This window comes from Oryzias latipes, chromosome 3 (genome assembly GCF_002234675.1).
Source record: "Oryzias latipes chromosome 3, ASM223467v1".
In the NCBI taxonomy this organism is placed as follows: Eukaryota; Metazoa; Chordata; class Actinopteri; order Beloniformes; family Adrianichthyidae; genus Oryzias; species Oryzias latipes.
Window position 1 is genome coordinate 14,127,425 of NC_019861.2, and position 13,866 is coordinate 14,141,290.

General features: G+C 41.1%; 1 pseudogene; it reads right to left on the reverse strand.

The window, feature by feature from the left end:
• Positions 1 to 203: 203 nt before the first annotated feature.
• On the reverse strand, positions 204 to 12,599 carry LOC111946777 (annotated as a pseudogene).
• Between the last annotated feature and the right edge of the window lie 1,267 nt (positions 12,600 to 13,866).

Genomic DNA, 13,866 nt, shown 5'->3' on the forward strand with positions numbered 1-13,866 from the left:
GGGAGGTTAGTGTTTTGTCTTTGATTTCCCTTTTCTTTCATTTGCAGGTAAGACTACATGTTTCAGTTAGTTGGGGTTTTGTTTGTTATTTTGGCCTTGGTTCACCCTGAAGCCTTTTTGCTTCACTTTTAGTTATTGCTTTTTGTCTGTTTATTTGTAAATAAATTTGTTATACTTTTGTATGGAGACATTCGTGTGGTGTGTTAATTTAAATTTGCTGCCCGCAGGATGATGCTGGTTGTGGTGACAGAAGTTTGGATGTCCAAGGGTTTCATTATGGCCCTGTACCTGTAATGGACAAATGTAAAAAGAGACATACAAACATAGCTGGCTCATTAGCTGAATAGTGAAGTGGTGTGAAGCTAAGCATGTGTGTTTTTGTCGCCTCGTTGCAACGTCAGTTTCCAGCTTAACCGTTTTTCAGGACCAGTTTTCCTTTCAGAAACCAAAGACTGATCCACAAAAGATCAAGTATTTTTACCTATTCCGTGTCAGTGCTGCAGGCCTATGCAGGTCAAATTAGCCGAGGGCATCAATTAACAGTATAGTGAACATAATTCACACAGGCTTTCAGAATGTGTCATTTAACAGTTCCCTCTTATAAGGAAATAAAAAATAAACACAGAAGGAGTTGTTTTTTACTCATTGTTTCTCTGCTGCAGTGACAGATGCTCTGTGTCATACTACCCATTCTTTTCTTGTTTAGCATCACAATACGGTGGCCCAGAAGGGTCACAACACATTAACTTTACACACAACACATTAACTTTACACACAACACATTAACTTTACACACAACAAAACACAATAACTCACAACACAACACATTAACTCACAACACAACAAAACACATTAACTCATGGCCCAGAAGTTTAACTCACAACGGAAGTAAAGCAGCAATTGAAGTGCTTTTATTCTGAAATTTGAGCGGCTAACTGCCTAACAGAAAGTAATGTCACAGTGAGCTGTGGAGGGAGCATGATTTTTCTAAAGGAGCAGCTAGCAGCAGTGTTGCCAGAAACTTTCTCTTTATTAAGTTTCTCCTTCCTCTAAACACACACAATATGAACGCACACTCCTCCCTCCGCTGTCACACCCCTCTCTGTCCTGCACGCGCGCTCCTCTCCTCTCCTTTCTTCCGCTCCCTCCTCTCACACAGGCGCGTGCGGTCCCCAACACACACAAACACACACCCACTCCGCAACACTAGACACCAAGAATGTGGAGAGATGGAGTTTAGTATTTTGGAGAGTTCTACTTGGTAATCATGTTTCCATGTTTGAGATCATAAGATCATCCCAGGGAAAGTCTCTGCTTCAACTCCTGCAGTGAAAGCTGCATCTAAATCTGACGCCGTGTTTGCATCTCTCTGACAGAGTTTGAAGCCAAAGCCCCTCCCCCGCCTCTCTACCTGCTTTTCCTCTCTACCTGTTCACCTGTTCACATCCTCTTTGCAGATGTTTTTCTAAAAGATGTAATAAAAGTTAAGTTACATACAAACTGTATGTTTGTTGTGTTTTCAAGACGTGGCAAGGCAAGGCAAGTTTACTTGTATAGCACAATTCGTACACAAAGTAATTCAAGGTTCTTCACAAAACAGAAAAATGCATTAAAATCACAATACATCATAGAAATAATCAACATAAAATTTACTTTAAAAGAAAAGGAAGAAAAAAAAATGATTTAAAAAGAAAGGAAGGAAAGAAAGGTGCAGATAGGACCTTTCAGTCATATACACGGCTAAACAGAAATGTTTTAAGTCTAGATTTGAACATGAACACAGAAGAGGCCTGTCTTACGCCTTCAGGGAGGCTGTTCCAGATTTTAGCTGCAGAATATTGAAACGCTGATTCCCCTTGTTTAGTTCTGACTCTGGGAATCAACAGGAGGCCGGTCCCTGAGGTCCTCAGAGTACGAGATGGTTCATATGGCACTAACATGTCAGAGATGTACTTTGGTGCGTGGCCATGGAGAGACTTGTACACAAGCAGAGCTGCTTTGAAGTCTATTCTTTGAGGTACAGGGAGCCAGTGCAAAGACCTGAGCACAGGACTAATGTGATCATACTTCCTGGTTTTGGTCAGGACTCGAGCAGCAGCATTCTGGATGTACTGAAGCTGTTTTACAGCTCGTTTGGACAGGCCGGTGAGCAGGCCGTTACAGTAGTCTAACCTACTGGCGACAAATGCATGGATAAGTATCTCCAGGTCTCGCTTTGAGATTATGTTTTTGATTTTGGCAATGTTTTTCAGGTGGTAAAATGCCGCTGATGTTACTGACTTGATATGGCTGTTAAAGTTCAGGTCAGAGTCCATGATTACCCCTAGATTTCTGACTTGATTTGAGGGTTTAAGAGACAGAGAATGAAGGTAGCTGCTGACAATTTCTCTTTGTTTCTGTGGGCCAAAAACAATAACTTCGGTCTTGTCTGAGTTTAGCTGGAGAAAGTTGTTCTGCATCCACGCGCTGATCTGTTGGAGGCAGTGGTTGAGAGAATCCACCGGCCCATATTCACCTGTTGTCAGTGACACATAGATCTGAGTATCATCTGCATAGTTGTGATAAGATATGTTATTACTGCGTATTAACTGCCCTAGTGGCAGCATGTAGAGGTTGAACAGAAGGGGTCCCAGGATCGATCCCTGGGGCACACCACAATTCAAGCCCATGTAGTCTGAGACACAACTCCCAATTTCAACAAAATATTTCCTGTCTTCCAGATAAGACTTGAGCCAACTTAGGGCAGATCCAGAGATGCCAACCCAGTCTTGGAGTCTGTGCAAAAGGATCCCATGATCAACAGTATCAAAGGCAGCGCTCAGGTCTAGCAGGATTAAGACAGAGACTTTTCCATCATCAGTGTTCAGGCGGATGTCATTGGTTACCTTGATAAGAGCAGTTTCTGTGCTATGATGGGGTCTAAAACCTGACTGGAAAACATCAAACGAATTGTTTAATAAGAGAAAGTCAGTGAGCTGTTGGTAGACAACTTTTTCAAGGACTTTTCCTAAAAATGGCAGATTAGAGATAGGTCTGTAATTATTCAGTACAGTGGGATCAAGACCGCTCTTTTTCAGGAGGGGTTTAATGACTGCAGATTTTAAGGCCTCTGGAAATATTCCAGATTGAAGAGACATGTTAACTATTTGAGTAATTGATGGCAACACACTGTTCAAGACAGACTTTAGAAATCTAGTGGGTAACACATCAAGGCAGCATGTAGACGAGCTCAGACGGGTGATGGTCTCTTGGACAGTTTGGTCAGTGACAGGTATAAAGTGAGTCAGCTTAGAGTGAGTAGGTGGCCGTTTGATAGTTATATGTGTTGAGGAGTTGATGGCTTTTTTAATGCCCTGAACCTTGTCATTGAAAAATACAGCAAACTCATTACATTTAGGTGTACAAACCAATTCTATTGGTAGCTGGGTTGGAGGGTTAGTTAATCTGTTAACTGTTGTGAACAGGATACGAGAGTTGCTGCTGCAACTTCCAATTATTTCAGAGAAGTACCTTTCCCTTGTTCTGCATAAGATCTGGTTATAAGCGTACAACTCCGCCTTATATATTCCATAATGAACCTGTAGTTTTGACTTGCGCCACTTTCGCTCGGCTCTGCGGCACTGTTGTTTCTGTGCCCTGACTAGATCATCATTCCTCCAGGGAGCTTTCTGTCTATGTTTTCTCAATTGAACTTTCATAGGGGCAATGGCATCCAGAACATTCAAGATGCTAGAAGTAACAGAATTCAGCATTTCATCAACATTGGCACCAGAGACGTTTTCAGGGTTTATCATTTCTACAAACTGTGCCCTAGTGCTCTCATTTATTTGTCTCCTTTGGACAACTGCAGGGCCAGGCGGTGGTTTGGGAGCAACAGACAGGTCAAAGAATACACAGAAATGATCAGAGAGGGCGACATCAACCACACTGACATTGTAAATAGTAACCCCCCTTGTGATGAGCAGGTCCAGAGTGTGCCCTCTGCTGTGGGTGGGGCAACTCACATGCTGAATTAGACTAAAGGTTTCAAGGACAGCATTGAGCTCTTTTGCATTTCTGTCATTGACATTATCAACATGAACATTAAAATCACCTGTAATGACTAGACCATCAAAGTCTGTGCACACAACTGAGAGCATTTCAGTGAAATCATCAATAAAACTTTGGCTGTGCTGAGGAGGTTTGTACATAACTATGCAGAGTAAGGGAGGAGTTTGTTTTAACTCAATCGTAAAGGACACATACTCAAATGATGAAAAGACACCAAATGATAGTCTGCGGGTTGCAATATTATCTCTAAACAGTGCAGAAACGCCTCCACCCTTTTTATTTTCTCGTATTTCCGATTCATGTTTGTAGTTGGGGGGAGTTGATTCGACTAGAACTATGTTTCCTGTGTTTTTGTCAAGCCATGTTTCAGTTAAAAACATAAAATCAAGATTAAAAGAAGAGATAAGATTATTGATTAAAAATGATTTGTTGCATAAAGATCTGACATTGAGTGCAGCAAGTTTGAGATTAGTTTCCTTGGGACTGGTCAAAACCTTCTTGCAAGGGATGTGAACTAGATTTCTTTGATTGGACAGTCTAACTGCCCTTTTTTGCATTCTACGTGGTGCAACTACAGGTATAGCACCAGAAGGAAGCTGTTCATCACAGGGCCCCAGTTTGACATAACCTTTCCTAGGACACTGGGGGCCCGTTTCATCCTAGCTCCGGGGAATAGTACGTCTAGAGGCGCGCAGGAGAGGTTGAGTTGAGGGTAGTTTGGGTGATGGACCGGGAGGAGTGGGAGCTGGACGGGATTTGGGTGAACGACGGAGGTGGCGTGTTGGAGGGGGTTTGGATGAAGGCCGTGTTGGAGGGACTTTGGGTGAAGGATGAGGAGGGGGCGCTGGAGGGGTAGGAGAGCTCCTGTGTGGTGTGAGGCTCACAGGTGTTAGGGGAGCCATCTTAATTCCTGACTTAATGAGGCTATCAAAATGGCTAGGTAGGGCCATGGGTGAAAGTGGGGGGGACGAAAAGGAAAGTGAGTCTTCACTGGAAGTAGATGTAGCAGGGGGCGCCCACAGCTGGTCAGATGGTGGAATTTCTGGGGCCAAATCTGGTGGTTGTTGTTTGGGTTCTGCAGCTGGGTCCTTAGCTGGCGGTAGTTGTTGTGGTGCTGGTGCAGGTGAGTCCTTAGATGGAGGTGGTTGCTGTAATGCTGGTGGAGCTGAGTCCTTAGGTGGAGGTGGTTGTGGTGCTGGTGCTGCCGGATCCAAGTCATTGACCGGTGTTGGTGGAGGTAGTTGTTGTTGCCGTTGTGCTGTGGTTCCTGGGACACTGGCTCGGTCCTTCCTTGCTGCCTTTTCAGGGCCTTGGCCTCTATGCCCCAGAGCGTGGAGGAGGTTCTTCACTAACTCTCTTGCTCCACCTCTGTTCAGGTGTGGGCCTCTTCCCATGAAAAGGTCCTTTCGCTTCCAGAATGTATTGAAGTTCTCAATGTAATGCAATCCTCTGGAAGCACACTCTCTGGAGAGCCAATTGTTCAGCTGAAACAGACGGCTGAACTTGAGTGACACCCCATCGATGTTAGGAAGAGGTCCGCTGATGAATGCTTCAACCTCTACTTTGTCAATCTCTTCAAATAACTTGATGAAGTCTTTTTTCAAACGTTCGGACTGTTCTTTTCTGATATCGACAGCACCTACATGGATGATTATTCGTTTAACTCCTTGGTACAAGACTTTAGATAAGAGTCCTGTAATCACTGGAACAGTAGAACTTGGGCAACATAAAGTTTGCATTCTTCTGTGGCTGACTCCACTGATAGCGCCATCTCCAAGCAGCAGCGTATCTCTGACCTTGACGTTTGGCACAGATTTTCTTTCTGCCTGTGCTTTGTTGCCAACATTATGACTCCTTCTCTGTGGTCCAATTTCACTGTGTTCTTCAATATCACATTGTGTTAGGGGTAAAAATCTGTTTGTGAGCTTTATTTCGGATGTTCTGTCATCTTTACGCTTTGGCTTAACACAGAGTTCCTCCGCACAAAGTTTTGGAAAGGACACAACATCACTCAGGTCTATGTCACTGTTATTCTTCTCGTTTGTGGTAAGAGCAGGCTTCTTACCACCCGATGTTACTGGAAGGGTCTTGTGAAGTCCATTTTCAGTTTCCAAAGTAAATATCCGTGTTTGTAGCTCTTTTATTTCTTGTTGGTAGATCCGACAGCGTTCACAGTGGGAGTTTGTTTTCCTTCTCCTTTGGACATGTCGCTGGCTTGTCAAAAATATTGATTTGTATAGGTAGAAGTCACAAAAAAGGATGACCAGTCTGATATTCCAGGATGTGTGGAAGAAGTAAAATGATTAAAAATGATTAATTAAATGATTAAAAAGCAAATAAAGCAGGAAGCAGCAGGAGCAGGGAAAAAAAGCGTCTGCACTCTTTTGCAGGTGTAACAAGGACGACTCATTGTACGCTGAGGCGCTGTCCCTTTCAAGCCAATGCATCATGGGAGATGTAGTGCGAAAGCTGCGAAAAAACGGCAGAAAGACTAGCGTCTCTGAGCTTCATGGTTTTGTTCACTTGTTCCACGGTCTGATACCGGATTCTGTGGAAAGCTACACCGCTAAAGACGAGCTTTAGCTGGTGTTTTTGTTGGAACTGAGAGAGTTATGAGCTAAATCGGAACAAGGAAGTGAAGACTTCAAACACTTCTGATTGGTCAGACTGATGACATGTGATTAAGCCTTCAAGAATGATTGGTGGAGTCGTGGAGACAGTGAAAGCTGCGGGACTTTTCAGAAAACAGTTATAGCTGCAGCTAAATCGCGTTACCGTCATTCTTATCAAAATGTCTTTAATAGAATCAAATAAACACAAAGAAAAAAGTATTTTATGATCTTTTATATTCCTAACTACTCAGTGTTTTATCAGGACCTGTTTGGATGAACAAAGAGCTGATTTCCTGGAGATGGTAATTGTTTTGAGATCAGTGAATGAGGGCAATTTTCCACGGCACACTTAACCATCTCCCACGGCACACTAGTGTGCCGCGGCACACTGGTTGAAAAACACTGGGTTAGATGACAGAGCCCGTTAAGCGTCTCTGCCTGGTGCGTTCACTGAGCTTCAGTACATAGAAGTTCAACAGCCATACGGCCTAACGTAGTCCGCTATTATATATTCATGAGGGAAAAAACCAGCCGAACCGACCCTAAAACAGCCCAAATTATGCAAACCCGGCCAAAGCCATTTTTACCCGCAAATTTAGAACCAAAACCGCCCAATCTGGCAACACTGCTGCTATCTTCTCTTGTAGAAAAATCATGCTCCCTTCACAGCTCACTGTAACGTTACTTTCTGTTAGGTGGTTAGCCGCTCAGCCTAGTGGAAATTTCAGAATAAAAGCACTTCCATTGCTGCTTTACTTCCGTTGTGAGTTAAAGTGTTGTGAGGTAAGTTAATGTGTTGTGTTGTGACCCTTCTGGGCCATGAGTTAATGTGTTGTGTTGTGAGTTAATGTGTTGTGTTGTGAGTTATTGTGTTGTGTTGTGAGTTATTGTGTTGTGAGTTATTGTGTTGTGTTGTGAGTTAATGTGTTGTGTTGTGAGTTAATGTGTTGTGTGTTAAGTTAATGTGTTGTGTGTAAAGTTAATGTGTTGTGTGTAAAGTTAATGTGTTGTGTTGTGACCCTTCTGGGCCACCGTATCACAACCCCTCTTTGGTCCTGCACTAATCACGTCCTTGACCAGCCAAAATAGTTTTCTAAAGGGTGAGACAGAAGATTGACTGAGATGCTCTTTCAGCCCCTTGTAGATGAATAAAACTTATGGCTGCACAATGAAACTCTAATTTTATCTCTCAGTCCTGCTTGCGAGACAAAGATGGATCAGTTTTTATGCATTACACGCTTTGATCACTTAGGGTTCCACTGTTATGCTCCTTTTGGTTCTGCTATACTTTAATGCTAGGCGACAGAGCCCATGAGGATGAGAATGATCCATCCTTATGGACGATGTTTAAACTGACACAACTGAGCTGCCATAAAAACACACCTATCACGCAGTATTATGGGGCAAAACTGATAGACGGTTGTATATATCAATTTACTCATAATTTATTCATTCAATTATTTTTTACCTCTTTATATATTGCACACAGTCCACCTACAAGAAAAATTCTAGATTTCTAAAGCAAAAATGTTTAAGATCAAAATTGTTAAACCGTGTGCTTTTGAAATTGAGTTAGGAGAATAAGCCTGTTAATCTACCTAAAACATGACTTGTTTTATAACAAAATAGTTAATCACAGAGTATATGGAGAATATACCATAATCAAAGCAATGTCTGTCTGTCATATTTCATATTTCTATGTCAACAAATTTTGCAGCACCCACACACAGATTGATTGCATCTGTATCTTAAATTACAATGTTTTCAGCCACTGGATCAACCAGACAACATATCACCCATCTGTAATGTAATAACTTCTGGGGATAAACAAAGTACACAAAGGCAGTTTAGGCCTACATTGTCAAAAAACATATTTTCACTTTTTGATCCAAAAAATGATCAAGAACATGCTTCAGAGACTGAATGCTTTGTCTTGTTTGGGTATCCTTTATTCTTCTAGTAAAGCTGTAAAACATGCCTAAAGGCAGAAGGAAAATATGGACTGCTTTGTTTTGTTCAAAGCTGAAGTCCTAAAAAACTGTTAGAAATGTGTTTTCAGTCTTCCATTTTCTCTTTCTGTCTGTGTCTGACTCTTCTTTGTCCTTTGACTGCTCCTTTCAAGGGTTGCCTCAGCCAATCATCCGCCTCCATCCAGCTCTATCCTCTGCATCCTCCTGACTCTCATTAACTGCTCTCATATCCTTCACTACATCCATGAACCTCCTCTTTGGTCTTCAGCTAGGTCTCTTTCCTGGTAGCTCCAACCTCTCTCACATAATCACTTTCCCTCCTCTGAATGTATCCAAACCTTGAATTTATCTCCAAAACATCTAACATGAGCTGTTCATAGGATGTTTTTATTCCTTATCCTTTCCATGTCTGTCAGTCCCCAAAGAGAGCATCAACATCTTCAGCTCTGCTACCTCCAGCTCCGCCTCCTGTTTCTTTCTCAGAGTCTCCAGAACAACATCGTTGCTCTCACCACAGTCTTTCACTTTCATTCTTGCTAACACTGTCATTACACGTCACACCTGAAACCTTCCTCCAACCGTTCCAGCCTGGTTGCACAGGCCTCTCCACTTCTTTCCAACACTCTACCTAAAATCTTTACTGACTGTCCAACTCAAGTCTTTCACATTTACCCACATTAACTCTGCCTTGGTGCAGTTCCTGTCAGTCTAATGCATTAGTGCTTAAATGCCAAAATGGAAAGAAAATAGTAAAAAAAATCATCATGCCTTAATGCAGTTCAAGTAACTCTGGACTACGGTTGGACCAATAATGGCAAAGACTGATAGAATCGAGACAGAACTTCAAGTGACAAAATCACTAATAAGTGGCACAGATGGAAATTCAGACAATTTGTTGATTGTACAAATGAAAAAAAAAAACAATAATGAAAAGTAACACAAATGGGTCTAAAAATAGAAATCATATTAAACTGTGAGATGGCAACAGTGTCTTGGCAACACCACTCAAGTCATGGAGACACCACAACGGCTAAAAGTCAATTAGGACAACCGTAATAAATAACAAATAAAAAAAATATCCGCTATGCAGAGTAAAACTTACACTCTAATGCTTATTTTCATGGTTGTTGATATAATATTTAATTTTTTTTTTTTCTTATGCTTCACCCTGTGTTGGGGTTTTTTCTCCACCTTCTGTACATGAGTGTGGAAGAACATTCCCATCAGCAAAGACAACTTCATAAAATGGTCAACACTTCCTGGATGTGCAGGAGAACATAAGCCCCATATTTGCATGCAGTTCAGAGATATAAACTTCCATCATTGCAGTTACAAGAACTGCTGCCTTTAAACCATTTGAATGGTCAAACAGGCACTCACCAAAAGATGACAAAAAACTGTTTCAAACTCATTAAAAACAGCACTTTACATTTTTTCAATCTATATTATTGTCATCAAAGTGTGGGTCTCAGAAAAAGGAACAGGTTTGGCTTTAGTCATTTGGTGCACCTGCTTTTCACATGATCAGCAGGTAAATTACAAACAATTGCGTTGGGATTTTAAGAAGATATGGGTCACAATTTTCTTCTTTCACGAAAACCATTGTAGTGCTTCCTGTGCTTAGGGACATAATTCAGAAGTATTTATAATCTATTTCTTTTGCAGTTTATGGAAATCAAACAGTGCAGTCACACATCACTCTCCTCTGTTGAAAGTCTTCCCAAGCAAAAAGGTGCTTACCTGACTTTACAGCTGAAAATATTTTAGCAATAAAACCTGCAGGAATGAGTCTTGTGCAAAACATAGATCAAGAATATCTGAGCAATATCAGAGTTACTACACAAAATAGTAAGCCAGAGCTGTGGCAGAATAGACAAAATGTGAACCAAACAATGAGTTACACAAATGTTCAGAAGACATCTGATACACAAAAAAGCCCCAAAAGCCAAGCTAAGAGGATTCTCATAATGTATAAAAGTTTAGAAATAAACACCTAATTAAGAGAGTTTGAGCTCTGCTAAACTGTGCATTTAGAAACATAAAATCCACAATCTATGGTGAAAAATCCATGATCCTAAAGGACTTTTAGAAAATGTTCCTCAGAGAAGATCAGCACATGAATTTTACAGGTAGTAAAGTGCATGAAGAAAAAAAAAAGGATCCTATGAGGCTGAAGCAGCTGAAATCAGGACCTCTTAACTGCCACAAAAGGCTGGTCTGACAGGAGGTGAAGGCACTTGTCATAAAAAAATAAGAAAAATGAAGGATAAAAAGGAAATTACAAAATATTGTGTAAGATTACAACATGGATATCAAGACAGGTGATGGATAGCTGCAAAGTTGACCCCTTGACACCTATTGATGCAAATGTTCATTTAACCACCTCTGCTACAGATTTACTTTAATTTAGTGTCCAAAAGACAAAACATACGTGATTTTTTTTGTCATATTTCGAAATAAATTCAGATTTTAAGGGGTTAACTAACTCAAAAGAACACAGCCCAACCCACTATCGCCAAGAGCAAAACTATTTACATTAATTTTAATATGTTGTGTGTCAAGTCTGTGCTTCACCAGGAAAGTCTAACATGTCCCAGGAATGGGTGGACCAAAGACCAAGTTTCTAGTATCATTTTATTATATTTTTGGGGTTTTTTTATTTCTCAAATTCATAATCTTTCAGTTATGTTTTAGCATGTTATTTAGGAATTTCCATATATACATTTTTTTATTTTGTTACAGATACCATTGTTAAAAATAAAAGGAAACCACTAAAATTTATCATGTTATGTTTTGATCTATTTTTTAAGACAAGAACTTTTTGTTGGGTATATTATAATGGGTAGAAACTACACGACAAAAGTGATGGTGTAACTTTTTATAGTGAAAGTGGTTTAGGGTTACAAAAAAAGATGTGGAGAAGTGGAGACAAGTGAGGGGTGTGACCTTTCAAGCTAAAAGCGTGGCTCCAGGAACTTCCAGGAACATTGTATTTTTACTCAGAAAAAGGCCATACTGAAATAAAAATCCTAAAAACTCCAAGATAACCCACGTCAGATTGCCAAAAGGATGAGAGGATTTAATTTACAATCAAAACACTCAGAGCTTTTGTTATGCTCTGAGAGTTAAAAGTGAATGAGAGTCAGGGAAATATTTCATTTAAAATAGCCTCTTCTCTAAAACTAGCAGGCGTGGCTTACTGAGCAGGTTATCTAGGAGTCAGTGCCAGCCTGGGGGGCACAGGGAGGTGGCAAAAATGGGTAGCGATAGGAGCACATCAGTACAACTTCTCGATTTTCCTCTAAATCAACCACGTGTATGATGTTCTGTAAATTAAGTTTTACACACATGATTTCCCAGCTGCCTCATTTAGCTGTTTTCCTGGCAACTATTTCATTATTTATATAAGAAAGACATTGTTCTATCATTTTAATGAAGAGGAACTGCTAATGTTGTTGCTTCCAAAGTTGATTGGTTTTACTTGGAACTAAATGGCACTCTACTGTTCCAAAAAATTATGTTTTTGATGAACACTGCAATTTAATAAAGGCCATGTCCTTTCTTCATTTTAAATCAGATTTGGATTATTTTCATGCTCCATCATCCTGCTCCTTTGGTTTTCAGTAAAAATGAAATGATCATTAAACAAAAGGCTTACCTGTCTGCAGAGAGGGCCGTGAGCGTGAAAACAGACACCCCGAACGACGTGAGCTGAATAAACGGGATGACTTTACAGCCCACTCTCCCGAACAGCCACTCATCTGACAGGTAACGGCTCGCATCAACCGGAGCGCAGGTCACCAGCAGCAGCACATCCCCGAGCGCAAGGCTCGACATGAACAGATTCAGCACATTGCGGGCGGACTTAGAGGAACAAAACGTCTTGATAAGAGTAATGTTGCCGACAAGGCCCCAAAACACTGATTACACCGTAAATGGACGCAATGGCCACGCCCGTGCTCCACATTTCTGGTGCTGAGCTGTGGAGAGGAGTGACGTTGCGCGACGCACCGGAGCAGAGAGATGTTCCATCTGTCCCAACGTCAAACCAAGACGTTATGATGTTTGTGAAATCAAACAGGAATGACTTTTATGCTTAAAATTTGGAATACCTTCAATATGAACATAAACCAAGTAAACAACAGGTGAGAGAAAAACTTTGTTGCATGCGCATGAGAGCGACTTTCATATGAGGGGCCGTATAAGACATTATTTATTCTGAACCATTCACATTCATACATTCTTGCTCTCACAGTCATATATACTCTCTTTCGCATACATATATTCTCTTCTGCATACATATATTCTCTCTTGCACATACATATATACTCTCTTTCGCATACATATATTCTCTTACTCATACATATATTCTCACTTGCACAGACATATATTCTCACTTGCACAAACATGTATTCTCACTTGCGCATCCATATACTCTCTCTCTCGCATGCATATATATTACTTTACACATACATACATTCTCACTCTCATTGTCACTCTTAAAAAAGAATATATGTATGTGAAAGACAAGTATATATGTGCGTGTGAGGAAAAGTATATATGTGCGTGTGAGAGAGGAGTATGCATGAAACGGAAGTGACTTTGCATGAAAAGGAAGGCAGGTGATTTCTCGTGCTCTGATTGGACGAGAGGCCGCCACATCCCATTTTGAACAGACGCTAACATGAACCAGCAAGAAGGAGCCACGGGGGTACTGCAGCATGCCATCGGAACCTTAAGAAATATTTTATCTTCACCTCACCATTGCCTTTTTTGAGACATGACAGCTGGTTTTCCCACATTTATATGTAAAACAAGAGGAATTTGTTTTAATGTAAATGCGTGTTCCGGCGTCTACAGGAAGTGTCGCCCATAATTCATGCAATGGCTCATGGGGGCTAGGAATAAGGTGGATACGGGTTTTCTGTTTCGGTGGCGCTTCTATTACCATTATTGGTATTTGAGACATTCCTTTGTGCCTCTAGAGATGCAGACAGATTTGTGACCACTTGCAGTGAAGATAAAATATTTCTTAAGGTTCCGATGGCCTGCTGCAGGACCCCCGTGGCTCCTTCTTGCTGGTTCATGTTAGCGTCTGTTCAAAATGGGAGGGAGCCGCCTCTAGTCCAATCAGAGCACGAAAAATCATCTGCCTTCCGGTTCATGCAAAGTGCCTTCCTTTTCATGTAAAGTGCCTTCCTTTTCATGCAAAGTCACTTCCGTTTCATGCATAC